At 39.0% G+C, this 26,957-nt stretch overlaps 1 non-coding gene across 1 annotated transcript; it reads right to left on the bottom strand.

The window, feature by feature from the left end:
- Nucleotides 1-6,632: 6,632 nt before the first annotated feature.
- LOC118490892 lies at nucleotides 6,633-6,738 on the bottom strand. Its single transcript, XR_004890117.1, has one exon. It is a non-coding gene; the product is annotated as a small nucleolar RNA R71 (small nucleolar RNA).
- Between the last annotated feature and the right edge of the window lie 20,219 nt (nucleotides 6,739-26,957).

The following is a 26,957-nucleotide window of genomic DNA, read 5'->3' as shown; positions in this document are numbered from 1 at the left end:
GAAAATTTGTCAACATAATGTGAATTACCTCAATTCACCAATCTCATGCAAAAACAATCAGAACTCCCCCTCTCAACAAACTATTTTCCCATTGTGATCTCAAAACACTTAAGTTTGTTTTAATCAAAATGGTTTTTCCGGAAAATATTAGTTTGTTTACCAAACATTTTAGGTACGGGGTTACTTCATCATCTTGTCTTTCAACCATAATTAGGAAAATCCAAGTACAAGTTAATGTCCTTGATTTACCATTTGCAGTTCAGAATCCTCTGTACCACTTGCAAAACATAAACTCATCTAATACCTCTTGTAGGAAAAACACATACAAACCTTTTACCGTTCGTATGATTGACATTACCGAATAGAATTAGAGAAAGATGCCGATTCATGATTCACGATACCATCTTGGGATCTCCGGCAATTCCTGCAAAACCTTCAAACACAGATTTAAAAAGATGCCAATTCATGCTCCACGCTTACAAACCTGGGAGCTCCGGCAAGTCAGGTTTTTTCTATTTGAAAAGTTTCACCCAAGCCTGACTGTCCTTGGGTGATTTTGAATTCTTGTTCAACAATGGTGGAAAATTTTTCTCATCCATTGTTAAACTAGAATTCTCGACCTTTACCTCAACACATGGCTCTTCTGGTTTTACGATACCAGAATCATTTCCTGACTTAGGCTTGTCTGATTTTGATGAGCCAGATTCATCGCCTGAAGATGGCTTGTCTGACTTCGGCACGTCAGATTCATCGTCGACGTTTTCCTTCTTCTTCTCCTCTTTTGTCCCCAGATTTGTATCTGATGAATTCTTTTTGCTTGTCTTTACAGCTGAGGGAGTAGATTCATCAGAACTTTTATTCTTTTTGTCCCGTGAATCCGAGGACAAAATCTTTTCGAGATATTCTCTCGCTTTCTTTCTCTTTTTCCTCAGTCGATCTTTCTGCCCCTGAGAAAGCTTCACTTTTGTTTCTTGAACTTTAGGTTTTTTGACCTTCTGTTCTTTGACGTTTTGGCCCGAAGCTTTCAATTCTTTGGGCTTGACAACAACTGGTATTTTCTTTGCCATTTTCTGAGAATTAGCCCTCAATCTGTCATTCGATCTTCTTGGGCAATCTCTGGCAATGTGACCTTTGATGTTGCAGTTAAAGCACCCCCTGGTCTCACAACTCCAATATTTGCAGTTAACAGCAATATGCCCCTGATAGCCGCAGCTGTAGCACACCCTGTTATCGTACCAGTTACCACCTTTTACACACCAAAAGCTCAGATCATAACATTGTTTTGCTTGGTGGTATTCTTTCTTCCTCAAGTTTGCTGGTTTTGGCGCTTGAGCATTGTGGTCCAACCTACACCACTTATTACCAACAATTTTTGAATTTTCATTTTTTACTTTTTGTAATTTTTCATTACGATTGAATGATCGATCTGATGAACTTTTATTATCTTTTTGAACAATTTTCTCATTTTTAATTTTTTGTTTCTGTTCCACTTTCTTCTTCAAAGGTTTTTGCTTAGAGCATTCTCCCTTTTCAGTCGATTGCAAAACAGTTTTCTGAAATTTTTCCTTTTTATCATCAGATTTCTCACCACAATCTTTAACTTTGACATTGTCAAAGTTTGTGACATTGTCACTTATTGGAATAGAGTTGATTGGTTTTGGACAAGGAATATTCAACTTGTTAGATAAAGTCACAAAACCGATCAACTTCTTTTCAAGTTCTTCAATCTTGATCCTGGAATTCTCAGCTTCTTTCTCAAGCTGAGATATTCTTTCAAGATGAGATTTGATAGAATTTTCATTATCAATCTTCAAATTTTCAAGAACAGATGTTTTATTCTCCAGAACTTTTATCTGTTCTTGAAATTTTGATTCATTCGCTTTCAAATTCTTGTTTTCCAACTTGATCCAGAAATCTTCATCTTCTGATGATTTCTGTTTGCTTTCAAGCTCTTTTTCCAACTTTTTGATTTTCATTTGAGCATATTCACCTTCTTTTGAAATTTCGATAATTTTCTGAAGATGGGAATTTATCATTTTCTGTTTTTCAATGTTGTTTTTACTGAACACATTTCTCTCATCTTCAAGAATTTTCATTTGCCCTTCAAATTCTTGATTTTTCAATGTCAAACTGTTAAAATCATTTAACAGTTTGTCATTTTCTGCTTTTAGTTTCTCACAATTTTCATGTAACTAAAGAATCTGGTTTTCAGCAGCGTGCTTCTCGTCTTTCAACTTTTTGACTTCAGATGCCAAACTTGCCATGTCTTTCACAAGTTTGTCATTATCAGTCTTGACATTATCGCATCTTGAGCACATTGTTTCATTCTTCACCGATTCTTCAGCTTTTGGAGCTTCTTCTTCCTTTGCTATGAATGTACCTGCACAAAAGATTTTAACTAAATCAAGAGGATTTCCATTATTATCAATATAACAACCTCGTTTGAAATCGTATTTCAGCACATATTTTGCCCTGACACATTTAGCAACCCTTTTGTGCATCTCCTCAATCACATCTGAACCTAAATCTAGTACATTATTCTCCAAAACCTTGATCATTTCTTTCTTTTTCTTTCTGGTTTCAAGTTCATGAGCTTTAAGTTTGCTGATAAATTGATTTAGAGGTAGTTTTGAAAAATTTGAGTCCTCCCTTAAATTTTTCAAACATTCACCCCATTCAATCGGCAATGCATCTGCTAACTTCTCTAATTTCTCAGCATTTGACGGATATATCTCATGATCTTTCAAATAATTCAGTAAGACACTATATCGGTCTTTAAGATCTTCCAACGTTTCATCTTTCAGACACACAAAATATTTAAACCTTTTTGCCCCTCCATCTTTGCTCACTTTTCTATAACCCTCATCTAGAAATCCGTGATGCCAATCATTAAATCTTTCAAAAAAATAGTTCTCCTGTTCATCAAACACCATTGCCATTTTTCACAAGAACTCGACACGTGTTTGTTGACTGATAAGCGAACCAGGATGACAGAAAAGCGGACTAAATAGTCAATCGAACACAAAAGCGGACCGGATGGGTCAAATGAGCGAACCGGATGTCAGAAAAGCGGACCGGATGATTGTTGGAGCGGACCGACTTGTTCAGATAAGCGGACCGGATGATGCACTTTGGAGCGGACCGGACGGATAAGCGGATCGGACAAACTGACCTTGGAGCGGACCGACCGTATGAGCGGACCAAACTGTCAAATAAGCGAACCGACCGACCTTATGAGCGAACCGGACGGACCAATAAGCGGACCGAACGTCCAAATAAGCGGACCGTTTGAATGAGCGAACCGGATGAGCGGATCACTAATCGTCCGAATAAGCGGACCTCCAGTCGGACATCATTTTTCTTCGAATTTTTGCCCCAAACTTTCAAGGGTTTATCTCTGTACCATTGCGCACAATCTGTGAAAATTTGAGCGAATTCCGACCGTAAAATCTCGGTCTGACGAAGAAAGAAGGTGTAGAAGTAAGAAAAAGTGACGAAATCCGGCTATTTTCTGCAGAGAACCTCCTCCTGAGCTCTGATACCAATTGTAGGATCGTATTCTGACCTAGAAGAGTCGTTCAGAGGCTTTCTCCTTGGTTTCAGGTGCAGAATAACAAGAAACTAAGGTAGAAATAGCACGCAAATCACTTTAACTACTTGTTTTATTGATTTGACACTGATTACACTTCAATTCTCAATCCAGCAGAGCTTCGGCACGAAAATCAACAAGTCCGTTATCTGATTCGCTCGAACAACACCTATTTATAGGCGTTTGGGTTCGCTTATAGGACATGGTCCAATAAGCGAACCAGTCACTTGCCACTCAAGCGAACCCACACAGTGACACTCGAGCGGACACAACACAATGTCACTCGAGCGGACCCATTATGTTGCCATATGAGCGGACCAGCTGACATGCCGTTCGAGCGGACCACCCATATGTCCATTCGAGCGGACCTATGCTAATGGGCCTATAATTGGACCTATCAATTACATAATTTTTCGTTTTCCGCTCACTATACAATTATCCCTAGTCTAAGACTCGAACGAAGATGTAGTCGACAGACAACTGCACCAACATTATCACAGAGAATTCTAGCATGGTTGGGTACTGACGGGTGGTCCTTTGGACAACCCTTAAGCATGTTAAAAGACGAAATAGTCCTCCACTTAATCGTGTAATTATCTTGAATTAGATAACTACGGTGCTTATGTTTCAGGTGCGGTTTAGGAGCTAAAAGATGGATTAAACGCAGCTTGGGAGGCTTTGGTGATGAACGGGTCAAGAGTGGAACAAAAGATGAAAGAAAGAAGAACATTCAGGTCATCACCGTAAATTACGGTCCCACCGTAATTTACGGTGGACCTGAAAAACAAATGGTTCCCACCGTAGCACAGTTTATTCCCACCGTAACACTTTGTTGTTCACCGTAAATTACGGTGGTGCCGTAATTTACGGTGGAGTCTGCGAGAAAAACTTGTAACTGCCACTATTAAGTTGGTTTTGGGGTGTCTTTTCATTATCTCTCATCATTGGACGGTTGTGGATGAACATTGGGGCGAATTTTGGCTACTTGCTTGGTTTGTGAACATTTCTTATCATTCGGTTTGTATTTTCGATTCGTATGAACACTAGTTTGATTATGATGATGATTCACCGAGCCATGTCCGGCTAAACTCTTCGGTGATCATCTTAGGTGAATGTTTCTTGAACTTTTGTGTGTTTAATTTCTGAATTTCTAGAATGATAACTTGCGTTGCTTGAATGTCATGGTGTATGTTTGATTGTTTGTAGTTGTTAATCAATATTGCAATTTCTAGTCTTAATCGTACGTTCTTGGTGCCGTTGGCAATCGAGATATCACGGGAAGGGTTAGGGTTGGTTATTGATTAATTGGTCATCGGGAAACAACCTCGCGTTTATATAATCCGAGTACTTTGTTCCCTTTTATCACTTCAATCATCTATACACGAGTTATGTCTATGTAACTCTTTCTAGTGAATTACACACAATTGTTTAAAGAAACTGATACCTAAGGTGATCATTGTTCTCTCCTAATTTGTTTTACAACCAACTTTGATTTGAATTAGTTTTTAATTTAGTTTTCTAAAACAACAATCCAAACTCTTGAATTTTAATTTTCTGCAATTTAGTCTAATAATTAGTTTAAGTACAAAGCTATACATTCAACACATCTTCCACATACTCCCTGAGTTCGATACCCTACTACCACTATCTATAGTTGTTTGGGGATTAAATTTGCGTGACCCACGACATCACGTCAAATTTTGGCGCCGTTGCCGGGGAAGTAGTGCGCAACGTGTGTTAGTTTAATAGTTTTGTTTGTTATTTTCGGGTTTACGTTGGTTGTGTTTAGTGTGCAGGTACTTCAGGTGTATGCATACTAGAGGCTCTCACAGGTCATCACCGCTATCGTTTGATCCGGAAATTCAAAGAACGCTAAGACAAAACCGAGTTTTAGTGCGAGAAAACAAAATCATTGGTTCACCCACTTCACCCATCACACCGAGAAACATAATGGCTGATTCTCAAATTCCACCTACAACCAGTCAATCATCCTCATCTTTTATACCTACTTCCACCCAACCATCACCAAACACTACATTACCTAATACCACCGCTGAATTTACACCATCCAATGTCACCCAACCACTCACCACTCAAACTGAGCCTACCATCACCTACAATCCATCCACCACAATCCCACCATTATCTCACTTCTTTCCCCCAACTACGGGTCAATCATCATCCACCTTCACAATTGCACCCAATTCAACTATCGTGCATACTACTTCATCTTTTAGACCACAACAACAGTCGGGCTTCCAGTATTCGACCATCCCATTTGGGCAGACCTCAGGAATTCAAGGAGATGGTTATGATGAGGGATTTGAAGATTATGAGGGTTATGAAGATGATGGGTACGGTTATGGAGGTTATGGTGATCAAGGGGAGTTTGGGTATTTGCAAAGTCAATCTCAAGGGATGGCAAGTGTTGGTGGAATGCCACAACAACAAATTATACCACAACACATTCGGCCAAGACCACAAGGGCCACCAATACAACAACCTATTCCATTGTAACAAGTTCGGCCACAACATGTACAACCACAATTTCAAAGGCCGATTCAATACCCACCGATGCCCCAACAACCAATTGCACCACAAGGGCCTATACCAAGACCAATGGGTCCTATTCGTCCAAGGGGTCGATTAGGTGTTCCAAGAAGGCATCTTAGGGAACAAGCAAGGGGAATAGAGGCACATTTCAGGCCAATCATTACTCAAAACCCTTCACCGGTGGTCATTCCTCACAACAACCAAGGGAGAACTTTTGAAGTAAGAACAAACTCATTGCAAAGTTTACCGAAGTACAAAGGGTTAGCAACGGAGGAGCCGTATTTCCATTTAGAGGCCTATGACTCAATTTGCAACACTTTTGGGAGTCAAGGTTTTTCGGCCGATGAAGTCAAGTTGGTCTTATTTCAGTTTTCTTTGGAGGATAAGGCAAAGAAGTGGTTCTACACTTTGCCTTCGGCATCTATTTACACTTGGGGAGAAATGCAACAAACTTTCTTAGACGAATTCTATACCGCCCAAAAGACTAATGATGCTAGAAAGGGGTTGAGGAGCTTCCAACAACAACATGGTGAGATGTTCCATGAAGCGTTTGAACGATTCAATATGATGATAAAGAATTGCCCTCACCATGGAATCGAATTGTGGGAGTTAATGAATGCCTTTCATGAGGGGTTGAGTGCCGAAGACGCACACGATTTGATGTCTATCACCGGTGGGACTTTTGGAACAAACTATGAGAATGAAGATTGGGAGTTCTTGGAAAGCATGGCAACTACGTCAAAGAGGAAAGCTCAAGCTTCAAGAAGAGCCCGACCGACCACTACCCGACCGCAAGTGCACGCCATAGATGATGGTAATGTTCAAACCACTAACCAAATATATGATGTTCGTGCTTTGTGTAATGAGATAGGTCATGCGGCTGAAAATTGCCAAGGGATGTTGGAAGGGCACTACGAGGAAGTCCATGCGGTTCAAGGTCAAGGTCAAGGAGGAGGTGGTAGGAACTACAACAACATGAATTCTAATACCTACCACCCCGGATTGAGGAACCATCCGAACTTTAGATACGGGAACCCTTCAAATCAAGCGAACCCAAATTTTCAAGGTAGCCAAGGTAATTTTGGTTCACGGCCATCTTACAATAACCAAGGTGGGTACCGAGGCGGAAATAACCAAGGTTATCAGAAACAATACCAAACGGGTCAAGAACAAGGGGGGTCTTCGGGTGGAAACGAGGTGATGGAGATGCTTAAGAGCATGCAATTGGAGATGCAAAAACGGAACCAACTAGACGAAGTGCGAATGCAAAAAGATGAGGTTCGTGATAAAAGCATCCAATCACTAACAACCCAAATGGGTCAATTAGCAACCGATGTGGCGGAATTGAAGAAAGGAAAGGGTCAACTTCCAAGCGACACTAAGGTAAACCCCTCACATGGTTCGTCACGAGGTAATGTTAATATTAATCATGTTAGTGTTTTAAGAAGTGGGAAAGAATTTAAAGCCAATTTGTCATCCAAATTGGTTGAGGGGGTGGTTGAGGATATCACGGGAATTGAAAGTGATGATGAACTTTCACCGGTTAAACCAAAAGAAACAATTGTTAAAAAACCGGGTTTGGGTGAAAGTGAAAAGAATGAAAAAGTTGAGGGTGAACCGAGTCAAGTTCCATTTCCATCGGCCCTACTTGACCCGGGAAAGAAAAATTTTATTGTGTCGAGAGGTCCTCAAAAAGAGGAGATGTGGGATATGTTCAAACAAGTAAAATTAAATCTCCCACTCCTCGATGCGATAAAACAAGTCCCCGCTTATGCAAAATTCTTAAAAGAATTATGTACACAAAAAAGGCAAAACAAGAAGAAAGTGCCTAAGCGGGTGGATTTGACCGGGCAAGTAAGTGCGGTGTTGAATGGAGAGCTTCCTCCTAAGCTCCAAGATCCGGGTACGCCATTGATTAATGTACAAGTTGGTAATTTTCAAATGGCTAAGGCGTTGCTATATCTTGGAGCCGGAGTTAGCATTTTACCGGGGGGCTTATACGACCAATATGACTTTGGTCCATTAGCAAGGGTGGAGACGACGGTTGTTTTGGCCGACTTGTCTCATAAGTTGCCTCGGGGTATGGTTCAAAACGTAATTGTAAAAATTGATGAGTTTTATTACCCGGTGGACTTCTTAGTTTTGGATTACTCATCGGCGGACCCTAAACAACAACAAAATATAATTTTGGGTCGGCCATTTTTAAGCACCGCACATGCTATTATTGATTGTAGATTTGGTACAGTTGATATGGCGTTTGGAAATCGAAAAATGCGTTTGAATGTTTTTACTAACAATTCTAATGCTAACGGTGTTGATGAGTGTTTCATGGCAGACATAGTAGATGGATGCAACCCGCATGAGTATGAGGAGGATGGTTTGGATATTTGCCTGTGTGACTTGTCTGAACAGGTACATGCTTATGCACTACGGGTTGAAGAGGAAGCACAAGATGCTATGGCAATGAAAGAAGGTAGACCACCATGGACCCACCAATTCGAGGGTTTACCGGTGGAGATCGATTCGGGTACAAAACTATCATTGGAGGAACCACCAAAGTTGGAGCTCAAGGACTTGCCTAGCCATTTGAAGTATGTATTTTTAGGGGATAATGACACTTTACCGGTCATTATTGCCTCTAATTTGGAGTTGGCACAAGAGCAAGCATTGATGGAGGTTTTAAAAGCGAACAAGGGTGCTATTGGATGGACGATTGCCGACCTCAAAGGAATTAGTCCATCCATTGTCATGCATAAAATCATCACGATCGAAGATGCCAAACCGACACGAGAAGCTCAAAGGCGGTTGAACTCGAACCTAAGGGAGGTAGTTAAAAAGGAGGTAATTAAATGGTTGGATGCGGGAATCATCTATCCGATTTCGGATAGTGCTTGGGTGAGTCCCACCCAAGTTGTGCCGAAGAAGGCCGGCATTCAAGTAGTCAAGGATGAAAGTAGTGAACAAATTGCCACCCGACCGGTTACCGGGTGGCGGGTGTGTATTGACTACCGAAAATTGAATGCCGCCACTTCTAAGGACCATTTCCCGCTACCTTTTATTGACCAAATTATTGAAAAATTGTCGGGTCAAAAATATTATTGCTTCTTAGATGGGTATTCGGGTTATAATCAAATCGCCATACACCCGGATGACCAACACAAGACCACCTTCACATGTCCATATGGCACCTTTGCGTTTAGGCGAATGCCATTTGGCTTGTGTAATGCTCCGGCAACGTTCCAACGATGTATGATGAGTATTTTCTCGGACATGGTTGGAGAGTCGCTCGAAGTATTCATGGATGATTTCTCCATTTTTGGCACTACTTTTGATAATTGTCTCAACGAATTGCAAAAGGTTTTGAAAAGGTACGTTGAGAAAAATTTAGTGCTAAGTTGGGAGAAAAGTCATTTCATGGTGCAAGAGGGCATTGTGTTGGGGCATGTGATTTCGGAAAGGGGGATGGAGGTGGATAAGGCAAAGATACGGGTAATATCATCTTTGCCACCTCCTAAAAATGTTAAGGGTGTAAGGTCATTCTTGGGACACGCGGGTTTTTATCGACGTTTCATTAAGGGTTTTAGTGTTATCACCAAACCCTTATGCAATTTGTTATTAAAAGATGTCCCGTTTGATTTTACTAACGAGTGTATGCAAGCTTTCACTGTTTTGAAGGAACACTTGGTCAAGGCGCCTATCTTACAACCACCCGATTGGTCAAAGCCGTTCGAGATAATGTGTGATGCGAGCGACACCACTATTGGTGCAGTTTTGGGTCAACGGGTTGACAAGAAACCGGTGGTTATTTACTATGCAAGCAAAACTTTATCCAAAGCGCAACTTAACTACACCACAACCGAGAAGGAATTACTAGCGGTGGTGTATGCTTTGGATAAGTTTCGCTCGTATATTTGGGGAAGCAAGGTAGTGGTTTATTCGGATCATAGTGCGGTCCGGTACTTGATGGAGAAAAAAGATGCGAAGCCGCGTTTGATTCGGTGGGTCTTATTATTACAAGAGTTTGATCTAGAGATCCGAGACAAGAAGGGAAGCGAGAATGTGGTAGCGGATCATTTGTCTCGGATTCCGGTGGAGGGGACCGATGATGTGAGTGAAATCAATGAAAGTTTCCCCGATGAGCAACTTTTAGCCGTGTCCACTTTCGTTGCACCGTGGTACGCTCATTATGTCAACTATTTAGCCACGGGTGCCATTCCAACTCATTGGACCAAAAAGCGTCGACAACAATTCATGGTCCAAGTAAAGCAATACATTTGGGATGAGCCGGATCTCTTCAAGATCGGACCGGATCAGGTTATACGGAGGTGTGTGCCCGAGACGGAAGTGTTGGAAATCTTAACGCATGCCCATTCGTCCGCTTGCGGGGGTCATTTTAGTGGGCATAAAACAGGCTATCGGGTACTTTCTTGTGGGTTTTATTGGCCCACTATTTTCAAGGATGCAATTGAGTTCGCCCGAAATTGTATAAATTGCCAAAAGATGGGTAGCATATCGAAGAGGGATGAGATGCCACTACAACCAATCTTGGTTGTAGAGATATTTGATGTATGGGGTATAGATTTTATGGGCCCGTTCCCGAATTCGAATGGTTTTCTTTACATTCTTGTGGCGGTGGATTATGTCTCGAAGTGGATTGAGGCTATTGCTACACGAACGAACGACCACTCGGTTGTTTGTAAATTTGTTCAATCCAACATCTTCTCTCGCTTTCGAATCCCGTGGGTTATTATAAGTGATGGTGGTTCACATTTCAAGAACTTCAACTTCGGAAAATTATTGAAGAGGTATAGCGTGAACCACCGAGTCGCCACACCTTACCATCCGCAAACGAGTGGACAAGTCGAAGTGTCCAACCGTCAAATCAAGGAGATCCTCATGAAGACGGTAAGAACGGATAGAAAGGATTGGTCGAGCAAGTTGGATGATGCTTTGTGGGCGTACCGTACGGCCTACAAGACTCCTATTGGCACAACACCTTACAGGATGGTGTATGGTAAGGGTTGTCACTTGCCAATGGAGTTGGCGCATCGGGCACATTGGGCGATCAAGACAGTCAACGCGGATTACGATGAGGCGGGTAAGTTGAGGAAGTTGCAATTGAGCGAGATAGAAGAGATTCGAGATGAGGCGTACGAATGTGCATCGGCTTATAAGGATAAACTAAAGAAAGTGCATGATGCGAAATTGCGCAAGGAAACGTTCGAAGTGGGGCAGAAAGTTTGGTTGTACAATTCACGATTGAAGATGTTCGCGGGCAAGCTTAAAAGCAAATGGATGGGTCCGTATGTTATTCGGAGAGTTGGGTGATTTGGTGATGTGGACATCCAAGATGAGCAAACATTGAAACAACAAACGGTGAACGGTCACCGCTTGAAGCCGTACTTGGAAGGAAATGACATCAACAACTTGGAGCTTGACAAAGCGGGCTACATCTTACGCCCGGTCGATGAGGAACAACCATGAAAGGCCCAGGTTTGGTGGTAGTGTACATAGTAGTATTTTGTTTTGTTTTGTTTTGTATAATTACACAATTGCCATAGTTCCTCGAAGTCCGTGTTCGAAACAAGTGTGGGGATGTTCGGGTCACGAATTGCTCTTACATTGTGTTGAGGACAACACGGGATTTTTGAGGGGGTAGGGTAATTTTTACAAGTTTTTGAAAAATTTAAAAAACATATAAAAATCGAAAAAGTTAAAAAAATCTAAAAAGTTTTACATAAAAACTCGAATTTTGGAGAACCAAAACTGCCCAGTATGCACCGTAAATTACGGTATGGCCGTAATTTACGGTGGTGGTTGAAATAAGTTGTGCTTTACGGTAAAATCCTACTGAGTTACGGCGGAGATTTGATGTTTGGTGTTCACCGTAAATTACGGTCATACCGTAATTTACGGTGGAAGTTGGAATGCTTGAGGCTTTACGGTACAATTCTACTGTGCTACGGTGAAAAAAGTGATGTTCAGGTCTCACCGTAATTTACGGTGAGACCGTAAATTACGGTACGCAGGGGATTGGTGTCGGTCGTTTGGGGTTCCGCATATATATAAAAAAAATATATATATAAAATATAATAAAACAAAACCTGGTCACGTGAATACTTCCCCATCCACCCATTCTCTTTCACTTTACCATCATTCCTTCCTTCTCTCAAGACCCACCACAACTTCCATAGTTCTTCTTCTTCCCAAACCTTCCATCCTCCATAACTTTCCAAATTCCTGTCCAAATCAAGTGAAATCTTGGTCTAACTTGACTAATTTTTCACAACCTTGTCGATTGTGAGGAGAGATTTCAAAGAAAACGCACTTTTGGGGTCCGAATTCGAAACCCTAGTTTGAGATAATTTGGGGGTTTTGGAGTTTTTGGGTTCACAAGCACTCTTCCATCTTTAAACAAGGTATGAAAGCTTATGTTGTTATATTTTGGTGCTACATTGTGAAAAGTAAGGTGATTTAGGTTATTTGCTCTTGCCCACTTGCTTGTTGTTAAGATATGATTATGAAATTGATTATTGAACATGGTTTGTGGTTGTAGATGTAGGATATGTGGTTAAAGTAGTGAACTTTTGGGATGTTCTACATTGTAGAGACACCATGCCCAATTTTTGAAAAAAATTCTTGATACACTTTTGGTTCACTAACATCTACAACCATGATAACAAGCAAGTGTGGGGATGATTTTGAAGAGAGGGTTTAATTTGGTGTTTGCTTTTGTTACTTGTCTCATGTGTGTAGGTAATGGCTAAGACAAAGGAACAAGCGGGATCAAGTTCATCATCATCAAAAGGCAAGGGCAAACAAAAGGAGCAACCACCAAGAAAGAGGCAATATATGGGTAGGGTTAGTGAAAGCGAAAGTGAAGGCGAAGAAGAGAGGGCGTTAGACCCGAGTGAAAAGCCGGTATGGAACTCGGGGTCTTTGGATGATCAACCCGAGATTTGGCAGCCAACACTTTACAATGATTGCATGAATAAGTTGAAAAACAAGGCAGCCGCGTTTATTTGTGAGAAAGAAGTTGATGAGCCCCAATTTGGCCAGTTCGGGGTGTTTGCTAAGTTTCGCACTTTAGGTTGGGAAGGGGCGCTTAAATGCTTCGACAAAGACAAGAGTAACCTGTTTATGACAGAGATTCAAGAGTGGATGGCAACCTTACAATGTCACAATTTTAACAAGCCGTCACAGAGGAAGTTGATTGAGAAGGTACATGGGGTACCGGTGGAGATGTCATTCGACACGTTGAAGAGGCTGGGGAAGTATGACAGTCTCCCGGCTAAGGAGTACATGATTCCCACACTTGATGACTTATTGCTTAAACCAGAAAAGCATGTGAGATGGAACGACATGTTGGCAGCATTGTTTTTGCCCGGTAGATACAGTGGTATTCTATACCGGAAGAACTTGAAGATTGAAGCTAAATTGCTGCATACAATCTGCCTTCTCAATGTCATTCCAAGAAGGGGAGACAAAGAACAGGTAAGGTACCCAGAGATACCCGTTCTTTATTCCTTGATGCATGGGTCTCCACGCTTCCCGATACGTTACCTTATCATGCACCACTTATGGATCTGCCGGAACAAATATGGAAGAGACATCGTCCCGAATTGCCGCATAATTACGGGTTTGATGAAACAACAGAAAGCGCTAACATCCGAAGACCGAGGTTTGACAAAAAGGCACCAGCCTTTTACATTGGATAGGTTGGGGAATGTTTGGACGTATACTCAGTCGGAACGTTATCATAAGTTGAAATCGGAAGGTCAACGGTGGAGGGCATTAAAATTGGGTGCAAGAGAGTTGTTACCGGGAGAGCCGGATGAGCCGGAAAGTGATGTAGAAATGGTTCCGAGCGGGGACGAGGATTATGCAGACGAGCCGCATGGTGGTGCAAATGTTGGTCTAGGGGGTTTTGGTGGAGGTCATGGTGGTATGTTCTACGACTATGCGCAGCAACCTTATGAGCCGGGGTGGGCTTATAGTGGTTCAATGCAAGAGGTGATCGAAAGTCAACGTCCGCCGGCATCTATTTTTGATACATGGTCGGGGTCGGAGAGGACGTTGTATGATCAAAACACGAGGAATAGTGCAAGCATAGAGCGGTCGTTAAAACATAGCTTCGATCGCAATGAGGCATGGAACCGTACCTTCGCATATTCTCGAGAGGTGGATACTAATAATAGATATCATGATGATCAAATGAGGCGGATGCATGCGGATTGGCATGCCGGAAGGCCGGTTGTTGAAGATCCACAACATGTGGACTATGCTTCATTGCCGCCTTATGATGGTAGCATTTCATATCCGACTCCACCACTCCACCATTCTCAATGGCTTGACCCGAGGCAGCAAGAGGGAGCGCAACAACAAGCAGGGAGTAGCAGCGGCGCATTCGGATTTGGAGAGTGGAATGATATGATGTCATCCATCTTTGGACCTCCAGGACCGCGCTACTATTAATCAGGTGGTATTCCCTCTTGTGTATAGTTTGTACATATTTTTGGTTTATGTTGGTTATGGTAGGGAGGATTGGTGGTGTTTGATTATGTGGTTGATTGTTGGGTTGGTGTGTGTTGGTGGTGTCGTGTTTAAAAAAAAAAGAAAAACATAAAAAAAAATATAAAAAGAAAAATACAAAAAGAAATTTGGGGTTTGAGAAAACAAGCTTTTGTTGATGGTGATTGAGTTTAGTGATCAAAGCCTCCCAAAGCCATACATTGGGGTCAATGTATCCCAAGTGTGGGGATGGGGGGAAATTTTGAGGTTTTTGAAAAATTTTGAGCCAAGCGAAATGATGTGAAATTTTGAACGCCCTAACTTAACCCCAAGTTGATGCACCGGCAACCCTTGATACCTTTTTCGTTCTTGGTGAGAGTTGTAGCCACACTTGTACATAAATAATTGTCTTTGATGAGAGTGGCTACGGGTGGGGGTGCATTAGAACTTGTGCTTGAATGCGATTTGAATCCTTAGTTAAACATGAATGTAGAAAGGATAAGGGCATTAGGTAGCCTCGTCGATGGTGTGAGCGAGTGTGGGACTTGGGGGGTTGGACCTCATAAGTATGTATATGAGCATGGTAGTGAGAGGGGCGGGGGTTTGGACATTTAGTTGCCCATTTTGTGCCTGTGAAGCTTATCATTTGTTTCCCCTAGCTACTTCCTTAAAATTTACCCAAATTTGACCCGGTCGGATAGTGTTAGTGATAGTATAAGTAGTTTTGCTAGTTTGAAGTAGATATGGTTAATGCGTTATCGTATGGTTGTTTGTTTAAAAAAAAAATCAAAAAAAAAAAAAATCAAATCAGAAAAAAAAAAGAGAAAAGCAATGAAAAAAAAAGGGGCTTAATTGTCTTGTATATAGTAGTTGTTTGTTTGTTAGTTTGTTTTTGTTTGTAAAACAAAGACCGGGTCGAATTTTCGCTACTTCATATATATTCCATTTCCTACCTATACACCTAGCCGCGTTACAACCTTGAAGTCCCTTTGATTTGCATTCATGTTTGACCCATTTTAGGAGAATGATCGATTCAGGTACAAGCTTATGATTGTGCAATCACCCGTTTGCCTAGTGTGTGTCTAGCTTATCTTTGCTAGTTTCACTTGTAGCCGAGAGGAGAGAATTTGAGAGGGGTGCATTGCTTGGGTGTTAAAAAGGGGTTGGTAAAGAGATTGCATGCTTTGCTTGGTTTAATTTGATCACTTGTGTTGAAATCATTTTGATGAGTTGCTTGGGACAAGCAACGGGTAAGTGTGGGGATGTGACGGGTGGTCCTTTGGACAACCCTTAAGCATGTTAAAAGACGAAATAGTCCTCCACTTAATCGTGTAATTATCTTGAATTAGATAACTCCGGTGCTTATGTTTCAGGTGCGGTTTAGGAGCTAAAAGATGGATTAAACGCAGCTTGGGAGGCTTTGGTGATGAACGGGTCAAGAGTGGAACAAAAGATGAAAGAAAGAAGAACATTCAGGTCATCACCGTAAATTACGGTCCCACCGTAATTTACGGTGGACCTGAAAAACAAATGGTTCCCACCGTAGCACAGTTTATTCCCACCGTAACACTTTGTTGTTCACCGTAAATTACGGTGGTGCCGTAATTTATGGTGGAGTCTGCGAGAAAAACTTGTAACTGCCACTATTAAGTTGGTTTTGGGGTGTCTTTTCATTATCTCTCATCATTGGACGGTTGTGGATGAACATTGGGGCGAATTTTGGCTACTTGCTTGGTTTGTGAACATTTCTTATCATTCGGTTTGTATTTTCGATTCGTATGAACACTAGTTTGATTATGATGATGATTCACCGAGCCATGTCCGGCTAAACTCTTCGGTGATCATCTTAGGTGAATGTTTCTTGAACTTTTGTGTGTTTAATTTCTGAATTTCTAGAATGATAACTTGCGTTGCTTGAATGTCATGGTGTATGTTTGATTGTTTGTAGTTGTTAATCAATATTGCAATTTCTAGTCTTAATCGTACGTTCTTGGTGCCGTTGGCAATCGAGATATCACGGGAAGGGTTAGGGTTGGTTATTGATTAATTGGTCATCGGGAAACAACCTCGCGTTTATATAATCCGAGTACTTTGTTCCCTTTTATCACTTCAATCATCTATACACGAGTTATGTCTATGTAACTCTTTCTAGTGAATTACACACAATTGTTTAAAGAAACTGAAACCTAAGGTGATCATTGTTCTCTCCTAATTTGTTTTACAACCAACTTTGATTTGAATTAGTTTTTAATTTAGTTTTCTAAAACAACAATCCAAACTCTTGAATTTTAATTTTCTGCAATTTAGTCTAATAATTAGTTTAAGTACAAAGCTATACATTCAACACATCTTCCACATACTCCCTGAGTTCGATACCCTACTACCACTATCTATAGTTGTTTGGGGATTAAATTTGCGTGACCCACGACATCACGTCAGGTACTAACCATTCCATTCCTAATACTACATCGAATCCGGCTAACTTCATAGGTAACAGGTTTGCAGAAAATTTATGTCCTAATAGTTCTATCTTTCCTTCTTGCAAAACCTTATCTATGTTAATAGAATTTCCATCTGCCGTTTCGACTGTAAAAATCTGCCTAAGGGTGGTTAAGGGTAAATTAAGAGCTTGGCAGAATGAGGTATTAATAAAACTTTGGTTTGCACCAGAGTCAAATAATACTTTTGCAAACACGTCGTGAACTAAGAACGTACCAGCTATCACATCTTGAATGAGTTCTGCTTCTTGAGTGGTCAGCTGGATTGCTCTGGCATTCTTTTTAGTAGCTCCGTCGGTCGTCTTGGCTTTGTTGTCGGCTGGTTTGACCATTTTGGGACATTCGGATTGGAAATGTCCAGTTTCTCTACAATTATAGCAGATTCTTGTTTTCTTTCTGCAGTCTTCTTCACGATGTACTACAGCTTTGCAAAAGTTGCAGGTCACATTGCATCTTCCAAAATGTTTCTTTCTACAATTCCTGCAGAAAGGCGGATTTGAGGATTGCCCCATTCCTCTTTTCTTAGTATTACTGTTATTACCTATACGGAATCCTTGGGTAATTTTCTGAGCTAACTCTTTCTTCCGGTTTTCTTCCCTTGTACGTACCAGTTCGTCAGTTAAGGTGTTAGCTAATTCTACCGCATCGTCAATAGTGCGTGGTCTTACAGCTTTAACGATATTACGGATCTCTCCAATTAATCCCCAAATATAACGGGAAATGAGTACTGGTAACCAGGGTTGGTACCACTCTCGCATATTCAAAGAATGTAGAAGTATATCCTCGACAATCTACACCTACCATACGATGGTTCAGGAACTTATTTGCCATTTGTTCTTTTTCATATTCGGGACAAAATTTTCTTTCCATTAATTGCTTAAATTCTTCCCAATTCATGGCATAAGCCACATTCCTTCCTTTGGCTTGAAGTACCGTATTCCACCATTCTAGCGCCCCTTCTTTGAAAAGGGGCGACGCATACATCACCTTATCTTCTTCGGCACATTTAGTTATCGGAATTACTGCTTTGGTTTTCTCTAACCAACGCAGTGTTGCAGTTGCCCCTTCATTTCCTGCAAATTCTACTGGTTTACAGGCAAGAAATTCTTTGTAAGTGCAACCAGGCGTTGCAGCTTTCATTTTTTTAGGAAGTGGGGCCTGTCGTGGATTATTATCGTCATTATTGCCACCTCCATTTATGCTATTACTGCCGTTATCTTCCGGAGTACGTTTACTAGGAATAATTTGTTGAGGTTCAGCAGGTTTCTGAGCAGCAACCAGGATTGCTGGAATAGCATTGGCTATCCCTTGAGCAACGATATTCTCGATATCTTGCCTAGTCATAAATTAATTTTCCTGATTTTGCTCAGATTGATTTACTTCATTAACTGGTTCATTACCAGCGTTTTCCATCTGGTAATTATTATAGATATAATTTATTAGTGTCAAATAATCGATAATTAAATATAATAAAATAATTGCACATAATCACATAAATCTTTCAACACACGTATAGTCAAAATTGTCGATTTCTCGACTTCCATTTTTTTATAAATATTAGGCATCCGTACACACCGTTTATCTTACAACGTTTTTTTTTCCTATTTTACAAGGTTATATTTTTGTTACTACTATTATTATACAAATACAGTCTCCCAACCCTCTATTCCTTTGTCAACTGGCATTTTAATAGCGACGTTCCCTCTCGTCGTACTTCCAGGAGATTTGTTCTCCCATTTCCCGAAGCCTATTCCCTGTACCTATCAGTTCTTCGCCAAACTGGCGGAGTTCGGCTAAATTTTCATTACTCATTGGTGGGTTTGGTATAGGTTCTGGGTCGAACTGAGGGAGAAAGGTATAGGGACTATTTATTATGTTTTGAAACTGCCAGTCGTTAGTCCACCACTCGTCCATTCCTCCTAAAGGTTGAGTGTGGATTAGAGGGTCTGGAATAGCTGGTTCAAAATTCACTGGAAGTTGGGTTTGAGCAGGATAAGGGTAGAGGTTATTGTTAATAGGCCTGATAATGTCACAACTTGCTAGTATACGATCTAATTCTTCCTGCAGCGGCAACTCCTCAATTTGCCTAGAACTTTCCCCGATTTCTATTCCCATTTGCCTAGAATTTTCCCTGATTTCTATTCCTGCTGGCCTAGAACTCTCTCCGATCTCGATCCCTTTTCCTTTATCCATAGGATTTTCTATTTTGAGAATTTTCCTATTTGCTGGTTTCCTCCTGCGCACTTTCCTCCATCCTACATATCTTCTTCTTTTCTTAGGCTTTGCTTTCTCCGGAGGTGGAGCTTGAAATTCCATAGGTTCCTCCAAATCAACAATGTAACCAGTGAAGTCGTTGGAAACTTCTATTGGTACAGGATAGAGATTGAGATTCTGAAAGGCTTCAGATAGCTCATTCATGATGTTTAGCATATATGCAAAATGCACAAAAATGCTAAGTTAAAATCTTATAATGAAATTTATCAAATAAACATTCAAGTTTTATTGCATACCGTGCGACTAATTTTTTTTTTTTTTTACAAAAGATAACAGAGAATTAGAACATACTAGGATTTATTTACTTATTTACTGGGTAGTGGGTTTCTGGATAGGAGTGCTAACACTAGATTAAGGTACCGGTAGTTTAAAGGTTCGCATTTACTGCTACAGTAGCTAACATATAAAGAGTTGCCCATTTTTCATCTAATTTGTCTTCCCTAGGTGGATTATTGCCTATTTCCTGGATTTCTGGATTAAACCTCACTTTCTTTGGTTGTGATTTCTTTCCTCTCTCCTGACTTTTCCTAATAATCGAATTTCTTTTCTCTGGGGTAAGAGGATTCTCATATTGTGCCTTACGGACAAAGATTCCTTCTTCAATTTCTGTTGGGTATTTTGAGGATGAAGTTCCTTTTTCTTTAAGTGAAGTATCTATTTTGTGGTAGATAGCCGAAAGTCTTTGTTTACCCATACTGTAACTAATCAAATAATCAGTTAATAAAACACATACTCACAGAATGGCAATCAGAAATTTTAAGTATTCCTCAAATACTTTAATAGGCTTAAATCAGTGGCTCTGATACCACCTTTTCCTGTCACGGCCCTAGCCCCGGTTTGACCCGGTCCAGAGCCGCGGGACAGGAACCCTGTGGTATTTAATTTAGTTGACAGCGGAAGTCTTTAATACAAGATCTTTTAATACTAAAAAAATGCAAGATCTTTTAATACTAAAAAAATGCCTGTTTACCTTATTACATAAGTTGGGGATAAAACCCTGTAATTTACAATAAAGGGATTTTACTGGGAAATCTTTATTTTACAAAACGTGTTTCTTTATTTATTTATATTGAGCCACTTCCTTAAGCTTGTAGTGCTTCACGGCACTTTTCCTGGATCACAACAGATCACCTGAAACATGTTTGAAAAAGGTTTTGTCAGCGGGAAATACTGAGTGAATCATTCATTTTTAAAACGACACATTTGTTATAATTTACAATATTAAGAGCGATTACAATGTTTCTGTTTATCAACCAACTACCCACAGTATTTGTTACTCGACCAACCATCGGTAGCCTGTGCCCAATGGTGTCTGTGACTATGGTCATATCACCCCTTGGCTAACCCGTTTGTCCAATTGTGACGGTTATCAAGTAATGTACACAAAACCCCACATATCGGCTGTAATTTGGTGATTACAAAGACTTAATCCCTGTAATTATAACTTTGAAAATAACTTGGAGTTTTGCAAAACAGTTGATAAAAAGAGAATGACTCACATTGCAGATTTATGCGGGCGGAGTTTAATCTACTGATTAGCCTGTTTAACCTAATTTAAATAACAATGGACACGAACTGGGTTAGTAACTAATACAACATTTACGACAATTCACGAGATTAAACCCTCACAACAAATGACAAAGTGCAATACTTAAACATCCATCGAATTAACGACGAATGACAAAGTATAAACTCAATTTGAGCGGCACTTAAACATTTGTTGGATAGTTTCAATCGATCGGACGTTGAATCGTAATAGCGATCGAGTTATTACCCTGTTACTGTGGCAGTGTTTCGTGATTTGTGTGTGTTGTGAAGTATTCGGACTATAACTCAGCGTATATTTGGAATTTGAGCGTCGTTCCAACTCCAGAATTCAAGTCCTAAACACCCTTATTTATACATAAAATTTGACCCCCCTCGTGTGACGCGAGGGGTACCCCTGTGGGCGTCGCATGGCGCGAGGGGTCACTACCTACCATGGGGTAGCCCCGTGTGTTTGTAGGCTTGCTGAGTCGATGAAATTGTAAAATTCGATTTTGACAGCTTTTTATTTGGATAATCGTAACTAGGGTTTACCCCCCCTGAATTTTAGGGGCCCTGATCCTGATTCTGATTGTTATGAAAATTTTAGGGTTTATGCAGAATTACTTGGGTTTCTCAATTAGGGTTTCCTTATTGGACAATTAACATAATAAGTAATTATTTTAGTGAGAGTTGTTACACATATCATATGAGTTCCAATACTCATTTGGTTTACGAAACCTCATCCTATCCGATCTTCCGATTTAGGTCCGGTTTATTTACATAGTTACCTATATTAGGTGCCGTTTGATTTCTGTGATCCCTCTAGCTTGCTTGGTAGTTGTTCAAGACTTCTAAGCACTCTCAAATGAGTACACAGTCCCCTCTTTTACTATTTTCAATGTTTTGGGGTGAAGCATGTGTACCTATTTGTTATGTTCTTGTTTTTCAAAAGTATAATTGATTATACATATTAGTACTTATCTTCTGATAAACTGAATGATTATTTATGGTTTAAACTCTAATTTTGCAAAGATTATAAAATTAAATTGTTGGATAGTACTTATTTTTGTTCACCAGACCGGTTGGTAGTATGATATAGCGCTATAGGATTTGACACCCCATTCCTCTTGTCATGGAATATCAGAAACCGATTTATTTTTATCCAAATAGGGATTGCCTTTGTGGTATTCCTATAGTCTCCAAGGTGTAGTTTGATACACTAGGTTTGGTTGAATTCTTAAATCATATTTTTATGGTATATTTTGATATACTCCCAAAAGTATAGTTTGATATACTCTCATATATGATAATGTACAAAACCAACATATAATTATAAAACCAAAACATATTTTGATATGTTATTTATAAAACCAAAACATATTTTGATATGTTATTTGTAATACCAAAACAAAGTTTAATATGTTATTTATAATACCAAAACATAGTTTAATATGTTATTTATGAAACCAAAACATAGTTTAATATGTTATTTATAAAACCAAAACATAGTTTAATATGTTATTAATAAAACCAAAGTATACTTTGATATACTATTTGTTTAACGATTGGTTTTTGGTTAGTGTTTAGATAACAGGACGGGTGTAATGTGATGAAAACATAGTAGATACGCCGCTGGTACTTCTTATATATAAGTGTTTTCGTCACATTACATACCGTGGCGTTATTTAGTACACTTGGGTTAACGATTTTGGAACTGAAATATATTTTAATATATTACTTATTCGATTTTCTTAAAACCAAAGTATATTTTTATATATACTATAAACCTTTTTATCAAAATATTGTTTTATAAACAATATACCTTATACAAATTCATTTTATTTAGTTATTTAATTTCCTATGTATTATTATTTTATATCATCTGATTTCTTATAAATTTTAGTATGACTTATAAAAAAAAACATTTTACAAGGATCATGACTACTTTTGTTAAGCATTTTTTTAAACTTATAAGTCATGAATCCTAATTATAATAAAACCTATGTATCTCACAGGCATTTTTATGCTGACGTACCTATTTTTACACATGTTTCAGGTGCTGTTATGTGATGATTGTTGATGCATGCTATACTTAGGATGGATTCGTGCCTTAGCGACTTTAAAACTTGAAAGATAATAGTTGTATTTATCTGATTTGTAATAAAACAATGAGTTCAATAATTCAATAAAACGAAATTATTTAATCCATGGTTGTGAAACAATGATTCTGTTACAACACTCCCCGACGTTTTCGCCACGTTTTGTTGTTTTACGTGGTCGGGGTGTGACAAGCACCGCTCATGGCCGTTTCCGAAAATCACAAAAAAAAATTGGCCCTGTTCGAGATAAAAATTTGGGCCCTATTCGCAAATCTTCATATAATATAAACTCATCAATCATTCAATCAAATATATAAATACTAAAAACCCATAATACTATGATTTGTTATGAAATAGATAAAACAAATTAACAAAAATAGGGTAGAAAAAATGATCAAATTATCGAACCTACTTGCTAAGCAAACAGTGTGATTCTTCATCTACGTTCACATCTTCTTCACCCACATTATTGTCACTCAAGTTAGAACTAGAATTTTGAGTTTCGTTTGAAAAAAAAAAACTTGTGTATTCGGTTTTGTTTTACTTCATCCGCCTTTCTTTTCTCTTCCTCTAGCTTTCTCTTCTTACGTTTTTTATGCCTTTCTTTTCTCTTTCTCTAGCTTCCTCTTCTTACGTTTTTTTATGGCCGGATAGGTGTTTGTATTTAGGAACGGGAAGCATAATTTCTAAATATAACCAAAAACATTCATTCAATCACATGAACTTTTATAGTATATGAAATCAGAATCACACATGTTAATATATTATGAAATCAAAAACGTATGACATCAAAATTAATATATTATGAAATAAAAAACGTATGACCTCAAAAACATATGAAATCAAAACGACAAAAACATATGATCAACGTTTTGTTTCCAGTTTCCCTCGTCCCAATTCCCTGTGCGATATACTATACTACCTGCGACAGTGCGACGTTTTGTTTCCTTTCACTGATCTAGCAGTCTCTTATTTTTGTTTAGACTAGTCACTTGGGCTTGTTAATTGGGCCGTTTTTTAAAAACTTTTAAACAAGCCCTTATTTAAAAAACTTTGGGTCTTTTAGCAGGCCCTTATTTATACAAACATCCAGGATTTTTTTTAAGTATATATATATATATATATATATATATATATATATATATATATATATATATATATATATATATATATATATATATATATATATATATATATATAGATCGTATATATTTTTCGGGCCCTATATTGATTTGGGCCCTGACCGCAGACACCTCCTGCACCCCCTAATAGACGGCCCTGGCACCACTGGTTCGTCTTCAACCACCACTTCCGCCACTATCGGCTCAAGATTTGTGACTTGAAAAAAAATTAGAATGAAAAGGATTGTAGATGATTGTGTAACATACAGAGGTTTCAATTTGAAAATAAATTCTTTTGAAAATAAATTGAGAATGGAAAGGATTTCATAATTTTGGAAATATTGGTTTGATTGAAGTGGAAGAGCGGATGTTTTGTGAAGATAAAGAAGAGAAAAGGTATTTGACGCTTCAATTGCCACTCAAATGGAGAAGTGGAGAGCCAATTAGATGACACGTGGCAATAACATATTTAAGATCATCCATGTGGCTTCAACTTGTTTTGATTTAATATAATTTATAGATAAGTTGAAAGGGATATACAATTTGAAAGGGATTTACATTTATAATAACAATAGCTTACAAACCCGTGTATTACACAGGTTGAATGATGAAAAAATATAAATTATGAACTTGTATGTAATCCTTAGTAATGAAATGACTTATTAGATAAAATAGTAAAATAAAAGAACAGTTATATTTTCAGCTATTCAAAATAATTTTCTGAGCTTTTACTTCTCTCTTGAGATACTACAATCAATATTGTAGAAGGCGCTAGTTGGGCGGTGAGGTACCGCCTAGGGATTAATCGGGATTAATAGGGATTAATCGGATTAGACTTTTTAAGTATAATTTTACAAATTTTTTATATATATATATATATATATAGATAACTTTATACTTTTTATTAATAAATTTACAAGTTTAGGAGATAACTTTATACTTTTTATTAATAAATTTAAAAGTTTAGGAACCATATGTAAACTAGTGAAAGATAGAGGGGGTTATATGTTAAAATACCTAAAATTAAATGTTAAAATAGGTTTATAAGTAATATTTGGGCTGTAAAACAATGGGCCAGATTAAAAAATGGGTCAAATTTTGTGTTTAATGGGCTGTAAAACATGGACCGATTAGTCCGATTTTGACCGTCTGGGACCGATTTTGACCGCCTAAGATCGATTTTGACCATATCCGCCTAATTGGACCGACTAGCTAAAAATTAGTCAGTAACTCACCGCCTAGCGCCTAGGCACCGATTAATCGGCCGCCTAGGCCGATTTCTGCAACATTGACTACAATTCATCTTATTATATGACTTAAAAGGAGTAATACGAAAAAATAAAAAAAATGATCATAAAATTATACGTATTTTTGAAAATAATTATAAATTATGAGGTTATGGTAAATGAATTGTAATTAAATTCTATTATGTACAATACGGATACTAGTAGGAAACCCGCACGATGCAACGGGAAGTCATTTGATATCAGTTCGGTTTATTACGGTATTAGTATAATACCGACACTCAGTGTAGCAACTAAAAAAGAAAACAAATAGCATGAAAAAAGTTTAAATCACATGAATATAGTAAAAAGACTATTTTCTTAAAGGTAGTTGGTCAAAATGGGTATATGAGTGATTTCACGTTTTATCCTTTCTCATGGCTAGCCTTTTGATGACAATTATAATATAATTGTTTTCACCCCAATTATAAAGGCCAGAAAAAATGTAGATTTCTTATATTTGATTAACTTTTTAAACTATATTTTCAGTTTTATATTAAAACCATTTATATATAACTTCTTAAACTATAGATATTTTAGTTTTGTTTCTGTCAATCAAGAAGGAGGGTCTGTTAGCCCAACATCTTTTTTTATCTCAAACCTTTTACAATTACAAATACGGGGTTTAAACTATGAATGACCACAAAATGTTGAGAGCGAATTTCATCTATACTACAATTCAAAAACATACAAGGAATCAAATTTAACTTCACAAAAATGACCACAAAATGGTGGGATTACGAATCAAAGGAGGTCACAACGTATGGATCCATGTTAGAAGCAGGCCTTTGGTCCTTGAAATACACTTTCCCTTCTTCTTTTCATGGCCCGTCCCACAGGACGCGCCTCCTTGCCATCCCTGTATGCAACGGTGTGCTCAACGGTGTGCTCCTTGTGTCAGTTATGATTAATCAATTATTACAAGAAAGAACTCAAGAAACCACTAAAATGCTCGGAACAAATTTGAAGAGGTATGGTCCTAATTCCATGTATACATGGCAGGGACCACGCCTCCTTTTTATCAAACATGGTGCCTACATCAGCAAGCTTATCCAGAAGCTTCTAGAAGATTTTGGAAGCTATCAAGGTGGCACCAAAGATGCTCTTCCAGACAAAAAGGACAACACGTGTCACCAATGATCAGACGTTATTTGGACCTACAACACGATCCTAGGACAGGCCGACAACCGCTGGTACGGTTCCCCTACCTGGACAAATAGTGGCGCGCCATGTCACCAACTACTCTGAGTGCGACAGAGGAGACCAAGAGGATATTCCCTTTAGACGGACAGTTGGCGCTCGATGGCAGCTGGCAAGGCCTCTCCTTCCTCCTTCATCCTTCGGCTATAAATAGGACCCTTCATCATTCAGGTAGAAGATTCTGCTCTCCTTACATTTTACCTACAACACACACTATTTCTCCTCAAAGCAGTACTTATTCTCACGCCGGAGGGTGGTCACAAGGAGAACCCCCCTATTCTCCTCCTTGTGGCGAGTCACCG

This window comes from Helianthus annuus, chromosome 3 (genome assembly GCF_002127325.2).
Source record: "Helianthus annuus cultivar XRQ/B chromosome 3, HanXRQr2.0-SUNRISE, whole genome shotgun sequence".
Classification (NCBI taxonomy): Eukaryota; Viridiplantae; Streptophyta; class Magnoliopsida; order Asterales; family Asteraceae; genus Helianthus; species Helianthus annuus.
The sequence above is the reverse complement of the archived record's forward strand: the minus strand, read 5'-3'. Positions and strand labels throughout refer to the sequence as shown.